The following is a 21337-nucleotide window of genomic DNA, read 5'->3' on the forward strand; positions in this document are numbered from 1 at the left end:
ATAACGAACAGCACATGTGTTTTACAATTTATTTCAACATAAGAAGTCATAATGTTATGACTTCCTTTTCACAAACTGACATAAGTTGATTAATACTGGATATTTAGTTTTCAGAAGAAGATGGTGCCAAAGTTGTCTAGACAGAGAGCCTTTGATTTCATTTAGAATACGGCATGACACATTCTGTTCTTATGTCCTCTCCGGATTAAAAATGTGACCCTGGTACTTAATGGTGATTTAAAGGATGTCTGTGGGCACCACAAGCTGAAAGGAGGAAGTACTTTCACCCTAGTCCCATGGAGAAGACAAAGGGCTTTTTGTACAAGTTCTCCCCTTGCCATTTTGTCACAGCTCTGCATCACTGAAAAAAATGTAACTGTGGGCCAAGCTAGGAAAGAATTTACAGAAGGTTTGGTGATAGTGGGGGAAACAAACACTTTCCACTGACGTCTTTATTATTTCCACTTTGTAAAATCCCTTTAAATGGATTTCTGACACACCAAATGTGATTTTCTGCTGGCGTGAATGAGCAATGTTATCATGCTGGCTCAAATCCATAGATTTTGTTCTGTTTTGTTCTTCTGAATGCAACTTCTTGTGTGGAATATTTAAAGTGACAAAACCTGTTGTTGCTTTGCTTACAAGATATATGTATGTAAAGAAATATAGTTGCCCCCTCCACCCCCCACCCCCACACACACAAAATTTTTTAAAATTTTAAATAAAAAGCCCAGCACATACACGACTGACCATACAGCTGGGGATACCACCATACTGTTACACAGTGAGCTAAAGAGGACTATTTCTGGATTAAAAGTGTGACATTTTATAAATCAAAATGCATTTTCCAATTGATTTGCAACCATGCTATCTTACACTAGTGACACTGAATTCAGAATACAAAACCTCAAATAGTGAGTTATTTTTAAATTCAACACAAATACTACTGTGGTTATGGTATGCAGTAAAGTTCTTATGGATGGCAAAATAAATTTCATATGGGGGGGGAAAGATCATATAAAGCTGTTATGTATGGTGGGATAGATTATTTAAGCTTGTTATGTATGGTCCTTGCTAATAATAATAATATAGTCACCAATATATATAACATGTTTTAAAAACAGTTTAAGCAAACAGATTTTAGCCATCCATTACATCAATTGCTTTTGAATATAGGTGAAGAAATCTACAGCTCTGGAAAAAAATTAAGATACCACTTAACATTGATTTCTGAACTTGGAGTGGTCTCTTAATTTTTTCCAGAGCTGTATACATACCAATATTTGTATCGCACATGTATTATTTTGAGCTACATCTTTCTTATTTCTTTGAAATGGTTATTTAGTGAATATTAGCTTTATACTACTATGATACATACAAACCTTGATAGGACTAGGTATTCTAGTGTTATTGTTTATTATTGAATGCATTTTTGTTTTTTTACATTGCAAAGAAGGTCATCTAGCTATCAGGGATATATTGGTTCTGCATGTTTGTTTCCAAGCAATTAGATTTTGAGGTTTTGGATATTGTCTGCTAGTCACTGTGGGGAAACAGACTTTTATTGCACACTCCAGGCCTTGGTTTTATTTATTTATTTTCAGAATTAAAAGGATCTACAGCGATTAGTGTGGATTGTGAGAAGAATCAATGATCTGAGCCTCAGCTCAGTGATGCTCCTTGAGGCTTTTAGCAAACCAACATCAAAGATGTCCTGAGGAACAAAAATATCTGTTACTGTATATAATTCCCATTATATAAGGGCACCCTAAGGAAAATAATCAGTCCACATTTTGCAAGACAGTTCAGCAAATGTTGTGTGGCCATAAACCCACTTTCAAAGCGAGAGAATAAAAACAAATGTAGCTCACTTTGCCAAATTCAAAACTTTATCCCCTTCAGTAAAACAGCATTGGGAAATCTCACTCGGCCATGACCAAGAACACATACAATTTCAACATGATTTATATGAGTAAATACTAGCAACCTGATTAAATTTGAATCAAAGCACTCAACATCAATTAGTTCACGGTTAATGAAGATGTTCTTGTCTAGATTATTATCGGTAATACTTCTAATATGTCAGGGAATAAATAATAATTTCAACATGTTGTAGCTATCCCACTGACGGCCTTTGTGTGATCCCCATGACACATACATATTTATGTTTTAAATGCATGCATTGCTAGAACTGTGAAAATGTCTCTGCCATTCTAGAATAAATTTGAAAATATATGTCATTAAACCCTTTTGGCAACACAATTTATCATAATTTCTGGTTGAAAGTCTCTCTAATGATTAGTGCCAACTTGAAAACAGCCATGCATTTTTGCTTCCACATAATTTTTTTTCTTTCTCATTATGAAGTCAAGAGCATATTGATAGTGAAGGTTTTTGCCCTGAAGGAAGAATTCCCAAGTTAAAGAAAATGTTTCTTGAAAGTTGTAGTATGACGTGCATTTAAATACTGTGAACTTTAATGTAAAAGGTGCTGTATGTTTAATGTTATAGGTGTTTTTTTATATACTATTAATTCTAAACTTCGTATGAAAATTAGATATTACTCTGATATATAACTGACTTATTTCAACTGAGGAAAAATAATGCTGCAGGTGTTTTAATGTTTTGGACATCTAATTTTACTGCTTACATAAGATTAATGAAATCTGCGGCGGTCAGGTTGAACTCTTAAAACAACATTCTACAAATAAGATATACTTTTAATTGATAAATTAAATCATTTTGAATATGAACTCCCTGAACAGGAATGTAGTGCCTCATTAATACCACGGATATGCATCAATACTGCAATCAAGCACTACTCATTAAAATTATAAATATGAAATCTATGCTCTTGCATATACATATTGCAGTTTGAACACGGTTTATGACTTTACAGTATAAAAGCAATCACATTTCTCAATGCCACCAAATTCCCAAATAATTTATAGTTTTAAATAAATATTCTGAGCCCTTTGGCGTTTGCAATACTTAAAGGCTTTGGATCAGGAAACTCGCAATTCAGCTCAAGTACCTGTTCATATCAGTTAACCTTTGAACAGAGACTGTCTCTATTATGCTCATACGTTAGTGAAAATCATTTCAAAAGAGTATTTATCATCTAGTTATTTTCAATTTAATCTAATTCTAATAATTAATTCTGCTCCATTACAGCCTGATGCCTACATCCTTCCTGTCCTCAACAGTAAATAAGTACTTCTCCTGTTGCAGGAATATTTATACTGTGTTGTAGTCATGATCAGAATCCAGGATCAGCTTCATAAGTACATCTCCTATTAAAAAAGACAAACCAGACAGAGAGGATGAGTATCTTACTATGCTGCTGAGAACCTAGGGAAATTAAATGATCACAAAAGGCTCATATATGCAGTAGTTCTTGTTACAATATCCATGGTAACTTTAGTTATTGATAAGCATCAATCAACCTGAGTCAATAAAAGCATGACTGGAGTATATGCAGTCAAAACCAAGATGCGAACACCACCATCATAGTGTAATGGCAGTGTGGCCGCAGCCCAAGGCTAAGATGTCTTGTTCACTCCTGAGACTTTAAGACAGCAACACATCATGTAATGGGTTCATGAACACAAAGACTACTGTTACATTGTGTTTGTGATTTCAGTATGCAGCGCATGCAATTTTCAATATTGAAGTGCATGGTATGGGGTTTCAGTACACAGTTTATGAGATTTCATCGGGTTGTATATGAGCCAAAGCAATTTTACAGTGCAATATATGAGGTTTTTGAGTTTGCATTTCGTCCCTAAGGGCACCTCATAAGGAAGTGCAATAGAGACCATAATTTCAGTTGAGATAAAAATGGATTGGTCAATTACATTGTAGTGTACATATGTGTCCAGTTGTGTCAGATATTATAGACCTTATTATAGAGTATTATACAGTATAGACTTCTAAAAATGACCTATTAGCTTACTGTAAGTGATCTCTGCATGGGTACTCATGTTCTGCAAATATCTGCTTCTTCTAACCAATAAGGGGACTCCTATAGCATTGTGCTTATTGAAACAGAATTAAATGATTAGTTTGAAAACAAAAAAGAATACATAGTGGAAATGTAGGAGCAATAGAAACAATAATGTGAACTCCTGCATTATTGATATAATTACCACATTCTTGAAAATATTTTATTTGAACCAGCTGAATCAGCTGCATCCAGCACCAGACTCAAAGCTTTTCCTTTGTCTTAATATGTAACATATGACAATATATATTATTTTTTTGCTGAACTTGCAGTTTATTAATATTGGAGGAAACATCTCACCTATTACGTGTTCCTAATGTGTACTGCCTTTTTTGTCTTCAAAAAGCTTGAAAGAATGTACTTAGCTACAGCAATTGCTTCTATGTGTTGTCACATAAGTTGGTTATTCCTGATTAAATACATAAATGGCACCTGGGTTAACTCAAACAAGGTGATGCTGAAAATGGATGAAAGTACATGCTTTAATATTATAATTATACATTCCTCCCTTTACTTAAATGCAACTATGAGGAAGATATTCTTGCTTCTAAAGGAATATATGTTTTTGAAAAAAGGCTCATCTTGTTCAAATTCCTATATAACAACATTAAATACATTGTTTAGTATCATGCATCAGTCTTGAAAGGTTAAATGACATTAAAGGCAGTTGATGGGCATGGGCATATCAATCAAACAACTTTTTATTAAAATATACTATTTTGTGTGTGTGTGTGAATTAGATGTCAACAATGCTCTCATCCAAAGTAAAGTATCGACGAGGACGTAAAACATAAGAAACACACATTACAGTACATTTTACAGGTTAAGTTTAACAACAGCCTCTGCAACCCAATTATGCTGCTTACCCGGGCAGAAAGAAAATTAAATCGGATCAGAAATGTGAAAATTACTTAAGCTTTATTTATGTTTCGCTGTCTTTTTATATTTTACACAACAACCATTTGGGAGACAGGATGTTAATCGAAAACTGAGCTCAGGTAATGTATATGACAGAAAATATTAAGATTAACCTAAAATCTTCTCCATATATTAGATATTTCTGATTAAATAACACTCGGAGATTTGTTCATTCAGTGAATCCATCACTGTCAATACAGATTTTAGTATCTGATCTGTTGTAGCATGACTGTGGTGTGGATTAATCTCTCACATAGATATGACTATAAAGAACGGAACAAAATCTGACTTAAATGTATTATTCTGATTATTTACATTAATTTAAAGTAGCTACAAAGGCCTACAAGCATCTGTTTCTTTAGATCTTAAAGTGTTGATGATTGCAAATTAAATGCATTGAAAGACTGACTATATACTCCTCATTAATATAATGTATTTATATTAATATCGGACATTTTACTGAATAGAAGTATGTGAAGGAACTACATTGCTCGATAATAAGATCAGATAATAATAACAACTATTATTATAATTCTAGCCCATAATAGAGGAAATGTAGGCTTTGCTGCAACTCTATAAGCTGATATTTAATTAATTTACTGTACCTCTGCAGCCATTCTATTAAAATCACTGAGCATGAAGGTGATTTTCACCCAAAAATCCTCCAGGGAGAAGGCATACTTCTGATTTATGGCCGGTTGCATGACAAAGCATCGTCCATATCAAAGGAACATGCTAAAAAAACAATTGTCCCTATAGAGGAATGGAGCAGATATTGAAGAGAATGAGCTTGTTTAGCTGAGTTTTTATTTCATTTTGTTTCAAGATGCTCAGCTAGCTATAACCACACAGATGGTTGGGAGAGTATGGCTTTGTGTCAAAACTGTTTCTTGCCTGGGTGCAGTAAAATGAACTGCATCTGATGAGGAAGAACTATTTCCAGACATGGATTTCAATTGGATGATGCCATCATCTGAAATCAGTGATCCTGCCAAGAATCTTAGAATACGAATTACAACAATTATTTCTTCTTTTTTTAGTTAATTCAGATTGCAAGAGAAATTGATGATTGAAAAGAAAAAGAACATCGCAGGTGAACACAAATGCCTTGTATCTCAGACCCAGATAAGCATTAGTCTGGGACAACTCAATATTATTTCAGGTAGAGTATTTCAAGACTAGTGCTGATCTGGCTCTTGGAAACCAGCTGAAATTCTGATTTAAGACATTTCATCCAAGTAGAACACAGTGCAGTACATTTGTAGCTGAATTATGTATATTCTAAAACTATAAGATAGGCTCTGTACTGTGCACTGGGGATTTTAGCACAAAAAAATATTCTCACATTTGACATGTGGTGATTTATCAACATTGAGATGCCCCAGGATACCACCACTGAACCCGATTGTGTACTTTCAGGAGAAAAACACAACAACATACTCATGTGTTATTCTACCCTTTAGTTTCAGAATATCTGCAAGCATTTTTTCCCCTGTAAGAAATCGGTTCATGATCCAAACCTATTTCAATAAATACTGCTGTGGGAAAAACAGCAGACATTTTCTTATTGCTCTCAATTCCTTAATCGTAAATACAATTGACAGTGCATAAATGTATTCTGTTGCTATCTAAGGTGCTGAAAGAAAATCTTTCCTTGTTGAGAATATGCTGTTTAGATTTGATTGTCCATATTTTAGTTATTTTCATAAGTTGTTTCAGTTTGGTTTCCAAGATAAATAGTTTTGTAAATAGTTTTCCAAGGTAAATAGTCTTGTAAATGGCTCTGATTAAACTGTTTACAGAGATTTATGTGGTGCAATACTACAATTGTGAATGAATAACATGCATTTCTGACTTGCTGTCAGTTCTTGAGTTTATCTCCAGAAAAGATTTATTAGAGGAAAACGATTTTTTCAGACCTGATCACAAAAAACAAGAAAGATGGAAGGGACGCAAGAATACATGGTAATGGGATTTGAATAAACAATCCATTTTAACATCACTTCACTGTTTCTCACGTTATATTTTAATATTTTCCAATAAACATATACATTTCCAGAAATCATGAACTGATGAACATACTACTACTACTACTACTACTACTACTACTACTACTACTACTACTACTACTAATAATAATAATAATAATAATAATAATAATAATAATTTTACAATCTATCTAATGAACCCTAGGGAAAGACTCAAAATATGCATGCTTCTACACTTATTGTACCCGCTGAATACTGCGCTGCTCTCTTATGGGAGTATTAAATCATCAGTGCAGTGAAGTCTGCTTCTCTGGAGAAATGTTGCAGGGTTTGCCTAGTTGCCATGGCTTCCGCAAAGCTCTTGATGCTGGTCACGATTGGTATCCTTCCTCTTAACGTCTTTGTAGGGGGAAACTGATGAATTTTTCAGTGCTGGTGTGATAGCATCTGGGGAGAGGCACATGCATGTGGCATAACTCCTCCTGCCCAATTGTGCTCCTCTTGTAGTGTACTAGTGCTCTGCTATAGGGAGAAGAAGAAGAAGCGTGATTCTCGGTACTGCAGTGGAATTAACAGTCCCAGGTAAGACATGGTCCCTTTTTCTTTTTCATTGACGTGCTTTAAATTTATAGCACTCACATCACTACCTGATTTTGACAGGTTTAATAAATATGATGTTTGATACGTTATTAAAATAAAATAAAATAAAAACTACTGGTAAAGTTGACAGCATTGCAGAGAGACGGGCATTCTTACTGTCTTGGGTACGGATTGCTCACATGCAACACATCTGACAATGTGAAGAGGCTGCACGGCTCCCCGGACAGAGAGGTGCAGGACATGTGTGGGGAGCTAAGATGCAATTCAAAGCTAATAATAATAATAAAAAAAAGGTTTTGACAATGGGTTTAAATCGTCGGGTGTTTCAAGTATGCGCATTGCATTGAAGTATACGCAGGTTGGAGCGTGTGGATGTTGAGATTTTCGTAAAATCAGGTTAGATTTTGTTGTAAAACAATACATTGTATGTCCTATAAGGCGCTTTTCTGAAATGTTTTACTTCAGATGTACATATAGAGATTCTTTGTTGAATTATTTTATTTTGTTTTGCTTTCATGCGACTATATGCAAAACAAGTTTATTTGTGTGTGCAGAAGTGTGGATCTCCCTGGCTATATAAATAATATAGAAAATAATAGAAAATTAAGCAAAAAATGATTGCCATAAAGCTATATATATATATATATATATATATATATATATATATATATATATGTGTATGTGTATATATGTTGATTGACTTGACTTGGATTTATCACAACAAAATGGGGAGCAATGTGTTGCATCTTGCATAGCAACAACACTTTTCTGTTTCTGTTTGCTTTACTTAAACAATAGTATAGAAATTTCAGTCTCTTTACATTTCAGTATCTCAGTCTTAGCTGGCTCATGTTAATGTGCAGTGACATGGGTATTCACAATTTTGGCATTTTGACAAGTATGTTTTTTTCAATTCACACATTTTCAACATTCATTCCAAATAGGAAAACAAATGTCCAGGTAATTGTTAGGTTAAACTGAAAGAAACCAATCTATCTAATGCTTGGGTGGTACCAAGGCTTTTGTCAGTTGTCTATTTTTCAGTTAACTTCTTTGTGTTTGCCAACATGCATTTTTCATACAAAGGGATATCCATGAGTCAACCAAAGGTTATTTTACTAGCTAACTCTCAGGAAAAGTACAGGGGAAGATACTTGTAGGTAGAAGTATACATAGATTTACTCAAATCTACATTACTACAGTAGTTCATTCCACATTGCACTGAAAAAAAATTTCTGACAAAAAAGTAATTAAGAAATAGAAGCCCGAATTTAATTATCTTAGACTGTAAACGGATTAGTGTTGTAATAAAGTAACCTTTTGATTGGTTCATCTGTTATTCCAGATTATTTTGGAAGACTCTCTTCCAGTCTTTTAAACATTCTGGATTTATTTTCCTGCGTGTCTTGAGGGATTGAACGTGGAGGATATGCTTGGTTAGAGTTGAATGGCAAATATATATATATATATATATATATATATATATATATTTCTGCTGTTCAGTGATACAAGCAAAACTGTGGGTTCTTTGTCAGTTGCAGAACTTTTAGCACTCAAAACTGTCAAGACATGAAGATTAAAATGTCAGGTATCTTGTTGTCTTCTTTTGATTATCACTCATGCTGAAATACACTGTCCGGGATTTTGTAATACTGTTTTTGTAAATAATTCAAGACATATGTAGCATGAGAAAAAAAAAAAAAAAGATTTTGTAATTGAAGGTGCCTGCTTTTGTGTGCATGTGGGCATGTATATATCGCTACAAATCTAAAAATATATATGTAATTATAGGAAACAGTCCTTTTACAATGACATTTAATTGAATGTTTTTAAACTGGTGCATAACATAATTAAGTGCAGATGTTTGTATTCCAGGTGTTTACCACCAAAAACAGCTGTAACTGTCTACCTGCACACAACCTAGATAGCCAATAGCAGACTTAAAATCCTCACAATGGCTGTAATGATATTATAATGAAAACCTACTAATTGCCAGAAAGGCCTGTAATTAATGTCCATATGCATAAGACCTCAGGCTAAGGTTTACCTAAGGCAATAACCCTTAGGCTTGTTGGAGTAACAATTTGATCACTTATGTGAAAACCATAGGCAAAATGCTCTTCTGATGTTTGAGTTTAAGAAGCTTTTTCTAATCAATTTCATAGTTGTTCTACAACAATTTTATGGATACAATCAGGGAAAATTAAAGTGTTGGAATGGTGTACAAAGTGTGCAACTATTTATCATGTGAGAGAATAACATTTCAGTTAACATTAAGGTGCCTAAAGCAAGCCCATATCTGTATTCAGAAATACTGTATTAACTACACCAGGATCTAAAATAATACTGTTAGAAAGTGCAATTTTACTGTTTAAACGCTAAACTTTGCATTATTCCCAATTATAGTGAAAATGGTTAATAAAAGATAAATACATAAATAAATAAATAACCCCTCTGCCCATCCCTTTCATTTAAAAATAGGAAATGCATTTATTATTTCATTGTATAAGGGATTGCAAAATGAATTATCTGTGTACTTCAATTTGACTGTGCCCAGAAATAATTTTGAAAATGAAAAAGATGAATTGCATTGGCCTACAAATGAGAAAATGTACTGTTTAGACTGACTAGTCGCATAGCTTACTCATTTCGACAGTCTTACTGCATTGTAAAATCGGAACTGAAAAAGCACAAAGACTTTTATTTTCAATCACACAATGTCTCTTCTTTCAGTCTGAGAACAAGTTGGATATATAGCAAGTCTGTCTTAAACTCTCCCACTAAAATGGTGTATAAAGTCGCTTGGTTCCCAGAAGGCATGGTCAGAATTGAAAAACTTTGTCAGATGTTAATGACTATATACCTTATTTCACATATTTCACATCTAAATGTACAGGTAGATTGTGTACTAATACAGACTGTATTAACTTTAGAAAGATTATTGTCACAAGATATATTACTAAATACATGATCCCTGTTGCCACAGAGGCACTGAACTGTGACATTTTGTAGCTAAAATAGCTCTTAAATCTTTTTTATTATTAAAAATTAACTTTTGTTTGATTTATAGAATAAAATATGAGGGCAGATGTGTGTCATGCTTAACAAGACCTTTGTAGCTTATTCATAGTATCATTTTATTATTATTATTATTATTATTATTATTATTATTATTATTATTATTATTATAATCACAGGAAACACTAAAGATGAAAATGATGTGGTAATTGTGTTTCAGATAGTAAACACAATCTTGAGTTTATTCAGTTCTGATGGAAAGGGTTGCTACTATGATAAATGTACAAATGATCAAAGAAGAAGATCTTTGTGATGAATTGTATATTGCTTGCTTGTGTGCTCATAATGATGTGATACAGGTCATTAATCTTGACTGTCCACTCTAAAACACTGTCTGGAATACGATAATCTCAAGTGTCAGGGAATGTGTGATATTGTGGAAATGTGGAACTCCAGCCTTCCCTTTAGGGATGGAGAACTATCTGAAAGGTGATGAAAAAATAGAGTGTTAGTGTTTTCAGGCCTTTGTCTTTTCTATCATGCCTCATTTAGCATATATATTGGTAAAACTGTTGCATTGATTTAAAGGAGAGAGAGAGAGACCAGTTAGGATTTGCTTCATATGGTCAATACATTAGGTTTTCTTGTTCTCTGCTTTTTCTTGGAGAGGTCAAGTACACAAACAGAGGTCAACATCTGCACAGATAATAATGAAAGATAATACTTTTATGAAACAATCAGCAGTAACATCTCAGTAGTAGCTTTAGTAGTAGCAGTAGTAATATTCTCACTTTGTATTCCCCAAAATTGTGTTTTATATACCAGTCACGGCTCAGAAAGTTTGTTCACATCCTTAGGCTAAAATAGCTTCAATTGCATGAGCATGGTTGTCTCCTGAGGTAACTGGGATCATTCATCTTCCAAAGCTTTTGTCTGCTCGAGTTGTGGGTGTATTGTGCCAAGAAACAGGTTTAAGTCTTCGTACACAGATTCCACTGCTTGGAGATCTGGTAATTGGGCAGGCCAGGATTCGATGAACTCCCTGCTGGGCTATTTGGACAGATAACCACTCCACACACAGCACTGTAAATTGTGTACCACTGTTGCGTATTATAGAACTATATAGTATTCGTCTGGTAGGATGGGAAAACAGGAGTTTTCTGTGACCTTGATAGTTGCTTTAGTGAACACTCAGCAAGTCTCTGTTCACCCCCAGCCCTTACCTTACATTTACATACATATTAGTGGACTACACATGTGGATACTATACAATTGCTATTCCACACAGCATTCAAATACAAAAATAAAAAGCAGACTTGACTGAATTCCCTTTCCAAGGTTATATTCACTGAAGTCTCTGGTGATTTAACCCATGTGGGAGAATCTGAGACAAGTTCTTCAGTAGCTATTCTCCATTACTCTGAAGCTCCCGCTGAAACCTTTAGGATTACACAGTCTTCTACGAAGGGATTAGTGGTTTCCTTGATGCTAGTTAATGATAAAAAAAGGCTACATAATTATATTTAAATAGATTCTGTCTGTCAGACAATTAAATCATTTAAAACTGGGTTGATTGCTTTGTCCAACTGCAGGTGTCGTGCTACAAAAAAGCATTTAAAAGTGGCCCACTTGGAATTATACAGTTCATGGTTACATAAGGGGAGATGACCAGCACAGGATTTGGATAACATTGTGTCTAAAAGCTGTGACAGCATATATAAAATACTACATATAATTGGACTGTTTTCTGTTTTCCCTTATGTGTTTGATTCCTGTCAATTCTTGCAAACCCAAGTAGAGCTTTTGGTCATTTACAAATCTGATTTATTTTCAGAAAAGAAAATGAAACACTGAGTACAGGACACCTATGTGGGGCTGTGACAAGAAAATAAGTATGTGAGGGGGATTTAGCAATGAAAAAAGTGCCCATCAGGTTAACAGTGAAAATTACATTGAACGTTGCACTACATTTTGCCCATCATTTTAAAATGAGAACCCGTGTGGAGAACAACTGACACTGAACTGAACAACTGACAAAATTTTACTTCTCATAAATCTTTGGTGGTGCAAGCAATTATAGTGATGAATCTGTGTCTACTGCTCTAGGCAGTTTTCAAAATGTTGCCGTGGTACCTACCATTGTAACATTTATACCTGCGTATTCCTTATGACAAGGGAAAGCTATATCTGTTCATGGGAGATGCTAAGTTACATATAACTTATATTTAAAAACTAATCCATTATTCAGCTTTTTTAATGGAAAGGAAAATGGTACTGTAGTATTACTAAATACATAAATCACCATTTACCTGGATCTCTTCCATTCCGTGTTTTGGTTTTGTTTCCTTTCATTTTGTGTTTTTGATTGATAAAATTACCCTTAGCATTGAGACAAAGATGTAATAAAAACAGGTTTGGGTCAATGAGGATTCACCCTCACATCTAATTTAACAGACTGTAATGTTAGAAGGGCCATTGCTCTGAAGTGATCAATTACATTAATGCTACACGGGCAATTAATTTGCAAAGGTAGTGCTGAAGGACGATCTTAAGGTGAGGTCAATGTTATTACACACTGTTTGGTCGTTTTCTACAAAAATATTAGTGGGGGCAGAGCAGAGTGGGGGGAGGTGTATCTGCTTTGTTGTACTGACACTGTTCTGGATGTTGTGTGTATGAATCTATACTTTATTGTATTCAAAATTGAGGACATATGTAATGGAGTATGCATTGTTTACTTGCTTTAGTCACAGAGGGAGTATGCATGTTTTAATAATACTAATTAAAAAAAAATCATGAATAAAGATCACAAAGCACTTCACAAAGGAAAATATTTAGGAATACTATTTCTAAATAATATGTAGGAAAATGATTATGCTAAACCTTGAGTACTTTTCAGGAATTGACATATTAATATTAAAATCAAAAACACAAGAAAAGTATAATGTAAACAAACTGACTAGCCTCATAACCATTACTTGTTGAGCCCCCAGGGTTGAGGACATTGTATTTACTATTTTGTTTTATATTAGAACATTTCAAAGTCATAGTAACACAGGAAACCAAATGCATTTCAAACAAAACCCAAATGCTGTTTGTTTCAGACAGTAATATCCGGCTGCATTATGGTATCCCTAACTTTTAGAGATATTTCCCAAGCAATAATATTACTGGGTGAAAAACAAATGTTGCTTTCCCATCATGCATTGTGTTTCATGCAAAACCCATACTATAACCATTAGTGCAATGCATCAACTCATAGAAGTTATTTATCTCATTAAAGTTATTTGTTCTCATGTCTGAAGTAAAAACCTGTGCAAATTTGAAAGCTGAAGTTTAGGAAAGTCCGAGTAACAGAAGGTCAGAGTCGGAGGCTCCTCTGGGACCTCATTAAGGTGTTTGTTGTTCCTCTGGGTGCCATGAACAGACTGTTTTGAACCCTGCTGCGTGTATGCTGACAAGCTGGCTTATGTTGGATAACTGATGTTCTTTTTGGTGTTGCAGTTCTTTCTTCATGCTTTGCATAGTAGAATACATTTTACTTGTGTTAAATTATTCCCAGGCTGTTGAGTAAATTGTTTTAAGTACAATCATCTGGTCAAGTGGTTTTATAGAATTCATGGATGTTTGCGTTTTTCAAGAACCACAGTTCCCTCATTTTACGGGAAATTATTAGTGCGAGGATTCAGCACAGAGTAAAGACTACAATAACAAAAAGTTGCAACAAGAACGTACGTTGGGATGTTACAGTACCCTTAAGGTTGAGTTAAATATTTAAGATGAACACAAATTATACCAAACAGATTCATTCTGAGCTTTGCTTAAGACCACTGAACCATGACCAGTTGATTATACACAGAAAATCAGATGTGTTCCTCTAATTGGGAATGAAGACTTCGATTCAGATTTCAATACAGTAAACATTATGACGTTTGAAGTGTATTCATGCAAGGATAACTGGAGTTACTGCTTTTCTTTCAGATTCAAGGTTGTTGTTTTTGTCCAGAAATTGCAAATGCTGTGCAAGGGCATTGCAAAACTACTCTGAGCCCAAACCATTCATCATGTTGTGCTGGGGGGGTTCTATGCCTCTCTCTTTTAATTCTAGGAAATTCTTGCAGTTTTCTGACAACTTTATGACCTTGTTATTCTTCAATTTATGGTGTTATATGTAAACATTTAACCTTTTTTTTTTTTTGTCAATAATCTTTTTTTTTTTTTTTTTTAATTGTGTTCTGTGATATAAATGTCCTTGCCTTGATTTATACATTACTGGAGGCATATGTTTGGCTTTGGATTATTAGACGGAGGCATCTGGAGAACCAAATTCGAATCCTGCTTTAGCTATTAAGATTATTCTCACAGGTCAATTTGTAAGTAAGCTATTGTGTATTTCACTGAATACAAAGTTGAGAACAATATCCAGAAATAAGAATAGTCCCTGGACCAGATTGTCAGTATCTTCAACTGCAGTCAGGATAGGAGCTAGTCTTTTATCTCCTTTGCAGGAGTTTCATGTGTCAGGATTATCAATGCACAATTGTGAGTTGCATTTTTACTTTATCATCAGTCAATTCAGTCTTTGAAGCCGTACAGCAGATTTGGTGTTTTCAAGATATCAAAGTCATCAAAATAATTGCTCTATAGCAAATATATAACTGTATAATCTCTCCAGAAGATGTGTGGATATTCTAAAATAAATGAAGCAACTCATTTATTATTTAAGGTTATTATGAAGCTATGACATTTTTAAGCTAAACTGATTCACCAAAGCTGTCATCCATCCATTTTCAACAACTGCTTCATACAGTTCACTGTCACGGTGAGCTGGAGTCTCAACCAGCAGGCACAAGGCACAAAGTGACACCCTAGCAAGGACATAAGGCCGTCTCAGGGCAGCGCACACACACCACACTCGCACGACTACAAGGCCATCTAGAGAGGCCAGTAAACCTAAGCAGCCTGTCTTTGGGATGTGGAAGAAAACCAGAACCCGCAGAGAAAACCCACAAATATCACCCAGGAGCCGTGAGGCAACAGCTATAACCGCAAAGCCACCCACTGAACCACACCCCCCACCCCTCCTTCACCCTAAAGCTATTTAAATTCACTTTCCATTCCTCAAATACAGTAAAGGAGATAAACAGTGCTAAATATCATTACATTTAGTCAGTAAAATATTCTCATTACATACGTTTCACCTAAGCCTAACAATGTGTGCCTACTTAAAGGAAAAGGGTAAACATAAAATTACTCTTTGTATACTGAATCAGTGCTTTGTATTAGAAATTACATACCAGTATGTATGTATAGGCATGAGAGTGGCAGAACAGAAAATATATAGGCTGCCAACTAAGGTGTCCATAAGGGTCCAGGTGCAAGGCAGCAGAGGGATCTGGGTGTGTCTTCTATTACAGTGATACAAAATAAACAGTAAAAAATGTAAATTATCCTGTTGTGCAGTTCCTGATATGCATATGTATATGTGTCTCATGGTTTATGAACAGACACATCATTGGATCATCACACAAAGTAATTCTGTATAATACAGAATGTACAGATATTATTTTACTTTTTTCCCCCTAGACATATTTTAATTTATCACATTACCAGGATGTGGAAAGATATAAAGAGTGGAGGCATGTGAACACAATAATTGGCAGCTGTAACGAGGCAGATTTGCATTTTTTATTCAATAAACTGTTGTAGCATAAGGTGTTGATGGAATTGGAATTAATACCCTCTTCTCAAACCTTCCATATGTGCAAAATTGTTTTATGTTTTAATGAAAAATAGAACTGTGCCTCCCAAGAATATAATATGTTGTTAAAAAAAATGTTTTAAAAATATATAACATGCACACGTTTAAAGAATCTAGGTGCACATGGGTATTTCTTCAGTAATCACAAACCTGCAGAGAGGTTGGCCCTACCATATCAGGAAAACAAAGACAGGTTTATAATACCAATGAATACCTAATTGCTAACAAATACACATTGCATTAAATCATAATTCTGTTAGTTAAGAATAAGAGATAAGAGAGCATAAAAGCAAGCAATCTCCATGACAGGCTATGTCTAACTGCATTAGCTAATCAGTGTAGTGCAGGTTGTAATTTATGTTTGAAAAATATGGAGATTACTGGAGTGTATTGAACCATGCTTTGCTGAAATACTGGTATATGTGTGGTGTTACATAGCCTACTGTTTAAGTATCTGCAAATTAACTTCATGCTATTTTTGATTGTTGAGTATTGTGTTTACATAAATCTGTTTGTGAGTTATTGGTATGTGTAATTGCATAAAAAACTTCAAAAGTTGACAATTTGTTCACCTTTTGTATATATGATTATATGCATTATTCGTATTCCATGTGGTTGTATTAATTGATCAGGTGGCTTCAAATAGTGAGTAGAAAAACAAGTACTGCTTTACATTAAATAATATATTGTAATCCATCTGAAAAAACTATTAAAATCAAACAGGTCATACAGGGACATTTCATGCATAGGGTTCATATAGGCTACATGTCTCAATCTGATTACTTGCAGTATATTGTGAATACATTCATCTTATGCACTGTTCAGTTACCTCAGAAGTAATGTCTGTGTTACTCAGGGATGCTGGTGCTATAAATAAAAAATGTAATTCAACCCAAATTAAATTTCACAAAATAAAAGTAAAACAGTTTTTTCTCATTGGAAACGTTACAGGCTTATCTGCCCTGGTCTCTCACTACATAACAAGTGGCTTCAGAGTGGTCCATTAAACTCTCAGGATTTCCTTAGAATGTCTTCAACTGTGCAAGAAAATAATGATAACAATAATTAAAACATGGGATTAGCATTTTCAGTCACTGTAAAAGATTTGTTTCTCTCACATACACACCTGTCCAGAGGATAAATAAATAAAGTCTTTAAGGAATAACTGGCATTTTACTGGTACTAATTTACCAATTAACTAATTAGGGAGCAGTCAATTCCAAGCAGGGATAAACTACTCAGGCTTGGAATATACGACCTGTGGGCAATGTCTTGTCTGAGTAGCCACAGACAAAGAGGAAAGAAAAACAAAGAAGCAAAGCAAACAACCCCCAACAACATGTGGAATCATGCTGTGTTATTACATTTTTAATTTTAAGAGCTATTGACTAATTGGACAGATTTGTGAAAGGAATACAGATTTGTAGAGACCAGATAGAGTTGACGGAGGCAGTCAGATCGAGTGTATTCTTTAGAATACATCAATGACGTTTATTCCGATTATTTTACATTTTCAAGTTTGTTTTATGATTGTTGTTGTATTAAAAAATGGCAACAAAAAAAAGTGTACGATGCAAGGTGTGTTCCAACAAAAGATGCTTTACATTGACTATTTTTTATGTAATGCAAACTAACAAACTAGTATACCAGTCATACTATTTTATCTTTTTTGTTTGGTTTTCTCCTCAGTTTGCTTTGTAAATGCAGCACTATATCCAGGCCTATTAGTAATGCATCACATTTATCTCTACAGAATATCTGAAATATCTTATCTTCAATTCACAATATCTTGAGTTTCATATATGATGATCCTGTGATATTTGCAATTGAAGTACAGAACTTACAAAAATAAATAAATGCAAAAAAGGATCTGAAAATGAAGGGGATTCAAAGCGAGAATCAATATCAGAACGAAAATGGTTTGTAAAGTTATTTTGGTGTTTCTTTGTTTTGTGAGTCATTTTTTCTATCATTTGGATGTCCATTCTTTTAAAATAAGTGTCATAACGAGAAGGAATTGTAACTCATAAATAAATAAATAAATAAATACATACATCAATAAACAAATGTAAGCACAAGCTTCCCATAGTTGATTGTACTTGTTTTGCCTTTTGAATTCATGACAGTTTCACCTTAAGGCCATTTCTTTATAAAAAAGCAAATCAATAAACAATAGAGGGGTTCTTACAGAAACCTCCCTTTGAAGTCTGAAGCCATGGAAGAGGAAACATTCCCATTTGCGAGAAGGAATGTTTTTGAAAAAGTTTACACTCTTCGTCAGATGTCAGGTCTCCTCATAGCACAAGCATGTTTTCACCGTGCAGCTCCCTACTGTGTTCAACAATGTAAGTACCATATTTAATTTCCATCGGTGCAGTCAAATTCTGGGTTCCATGGCTCATTTTGTACATATAATTAGGTTTACAGTGCTTTATCAAGTTAATGATTTCAGTTTCATTTATAGACAAATTGCCATTAAATGATGAAAAAAAAGTAGTATTCCTTTTTTTTTTTTTTTAAACAAGCCTATATATATATATTATATATTTTAAAGACCAATCATTCAAAAGTATTTCTGATGCAACTCCATTCAACTAACATGCTTGGGGAAGGGTTCCCTACTGGTTAAAACAATTGAAGAAGATTAGATTTTACTATCATTAATCACATAATTTATTGAGTGTTTGGTCATGAGTCAACACCATTTTCATCTTAGAGCATTGGAACTATTTCTAAATTGCTATTGTGATATGGTTTCCAATCACTGATATTCCTAGACTAACCTGTAAGATAATAGAGCAATAACTTGAAGTGTGACATTTTAATTTTACATTAAACATTGTAAATCATTGCATATTTATATCAAATGAGGAAAAAAAGTAAAAACTAAGGTAGTAGTGTTGTATCGAGTACTGAAAATTGTGTGATGTGTGTCATTTTGGGTAGGTAGGATTGTTGCACATAATATATATGAACTATTATGAATATTACCAAGTCATTCAACAAAACAATGAAAATGTGCTTATACGTAATCATAGTAAAAAAAAAGAACAGTCAATTTTGTTCTGATTTGCTATACAGATGGGGATCATTAGTGACAAAAAGCATCTGAAAATGATCCAGGCATCATCGGCAATAGCTTAAAATACAGTCTCCTCCTTTTCTTCCCAACTAACTCCTTCAGGTTACTGTATTTAACAATTTCTTCCCCGTTTTTATTCACTCACACTCCATTGGTTAAAGCTGCACCAGTTTCCATTGGCAACCTGCATCTCAGGGGGCTTGCTTTGATGAAATCATCCCAGTTTGCATCGCCTCTGGCACTGACATTCATGTTCTTACACAAACCTGTTCATGGGCACTATTCCACAGTGTCTCTGGGGCTTGCTTCAGAGTGGCGTTATTAATGCGCTTTTTAATTGTGCTCTGCATATTAGACTTTTGTTGTGATGCTCCCCTCCCTCCCTTTACCTGCATTTTAATTGCAAGATGTGTGCTAGGAATAGCCTCAGACACTCCAGTCACAATGTGCTGCTTGCCCTTTGTTGCTTGGTTCCTACTGTTAATACTGCCCCAGTTTCCTGTGTCTGCTTTAAATACTCATTACCTGCCTGTATGAGGAAGTGTGTAGGCTAGAGTCATGTACCTCGCCTGCTGTGCCATATCTAATGTCATTACCATCTCATACAGCAGATTTTTCTTTGTCTCTTCTTTCCTAAATGTGTTAACTATGATTAACACTAATGCTAGTCCCTGCTTCCACCTGTGGTTCTTGAGAAGAGCTCCAGAGTTGATTATGGCCATGTATTCATTCCCCCATCAACAGCTTCTTTCCGATTATTAAGGCCACTCAGATAAGCGGTTCTTAATTCATTAGGGAATAGTCTGAATTCCTCCAAATGAATATGGGCATGCTTTAGTAGCCCTTGAAATGTGCTTCGTTGCGTTCAGCTGGGTCTGTTTTCAGAACAGTGCCCTCAGTGTTTCTGCCCCCCCAAAAAAGTGCAGAGAGTTTGGCTACAGTACAACACAACATGAACTCAATATGTTTTCTGTTAACAACGATCCCCCAGAACACGAACTTGAAGTAAACAAGTCCTTACATTTTTTTGGTCTTGTAATTCTGTAATTTACAAGAAAAGGATATAAGAAGACAGTTTATTGGAGTGGAAACTTTCTGCACATGTCATTGCCTTTTAACTATTTTAACACCTTGTGCATGACAGTATCATATAAGAAATCTGTGCTAATTAATTTTTCAATTGATGCCTTATTTAGAGTGTGTGGGCATGCTGGTATTTATATTAACTACAGATGTTTAATGAATTTATCCTTAAGAACATGAACAATAACATATTTTGATCAATTATGCCATTTTGCAAAGTACCTTTTTTGTAAATCTGAGAAATACACATAAACTAAACAGTTGGCAGGTCCATCATATCAAGCTGAAGAATATAGATATAAAAAAGAATAGTCTTGCATACAAAGAATGTCATACCGCTGTGTTTTGTCACCTGTTTAGACAGGAGGGCTGGGTCTCTTACAGTGCTTTGTACATTGCAGTACAAAATAATAATTATTTGCTTAATGATGTGAGTTTGGGATGATAATGGTGTAAAGGCAAACAAAAAAGTTAACTTTTAAATTAATTCCTCTCTTTTTGTGTTAGGTATGTGCCAACTGGAATTTGAAGTGAGGAGGGAGGCAAAGTGTGAGATGTGAATGTGAGAGTCATTAATTGTCAGGTGTCAAGGTAGAAGGAGAATGAAACCAAGCTTGAAGTCTTGATAAAGGAACAGAAATCACTTTTCCGAAGCTGAAGCTTTACAAACAAGCTGGTTATTTGCTGTCTTTAAATTTCCTCCTGACTGTTGTATACAATTCAACTAACAGTCATGAAGAAGAAGTAGTAAAAATAAAGTTGAGTCATATTCTTATGCTTAAAAAAACAACAACGTGTTGCTAAGCAAGAGAGGTGCAGAGAGAAGGACCGTGCAGGGTGATACATCAGTGTACTACATCTGACAGCCATCAAAGTTGAGAGGG

General features: G+C 34.5%; 1 protein-coding gene across 2 annotated transcripts in view; it reads left to right on the forward strand.

Moving 5' to 3' along the window:
• The first annotated feature begins 7269 nt into the window (after positions 1-7269).
• chl1b (cell adhesion molecule L1-like b) overlaps positions 7270-21337 on the forward strand; it is a 79058-nt gene continuing 64990 nt past the window's right edge. For both annotated transcript variants that reach the window (XM_066698057.1, XM_066698060.1), the window contains exon 1: positions 7270-7491. The gene's annotated coding sequence lies outside the window, so the exon portion shown is untranslated. The remainder of the gene's footprint in view (positions 7492-21337) is intronic.

This window comes from Amia ocellicauda, chromosome 3, assembly GCF_036373705.1.
Source record: "Amia ocellicauda isolate fAmiCal2 chromosome 3, fAmiCal2.hap1, whole genome shotgun sequence".
NCBI lineage: Eukaryota > Metazoa > Chordata > Actinopteri > Amiiformes > Amiidae > Amia > Amia ocellicauda.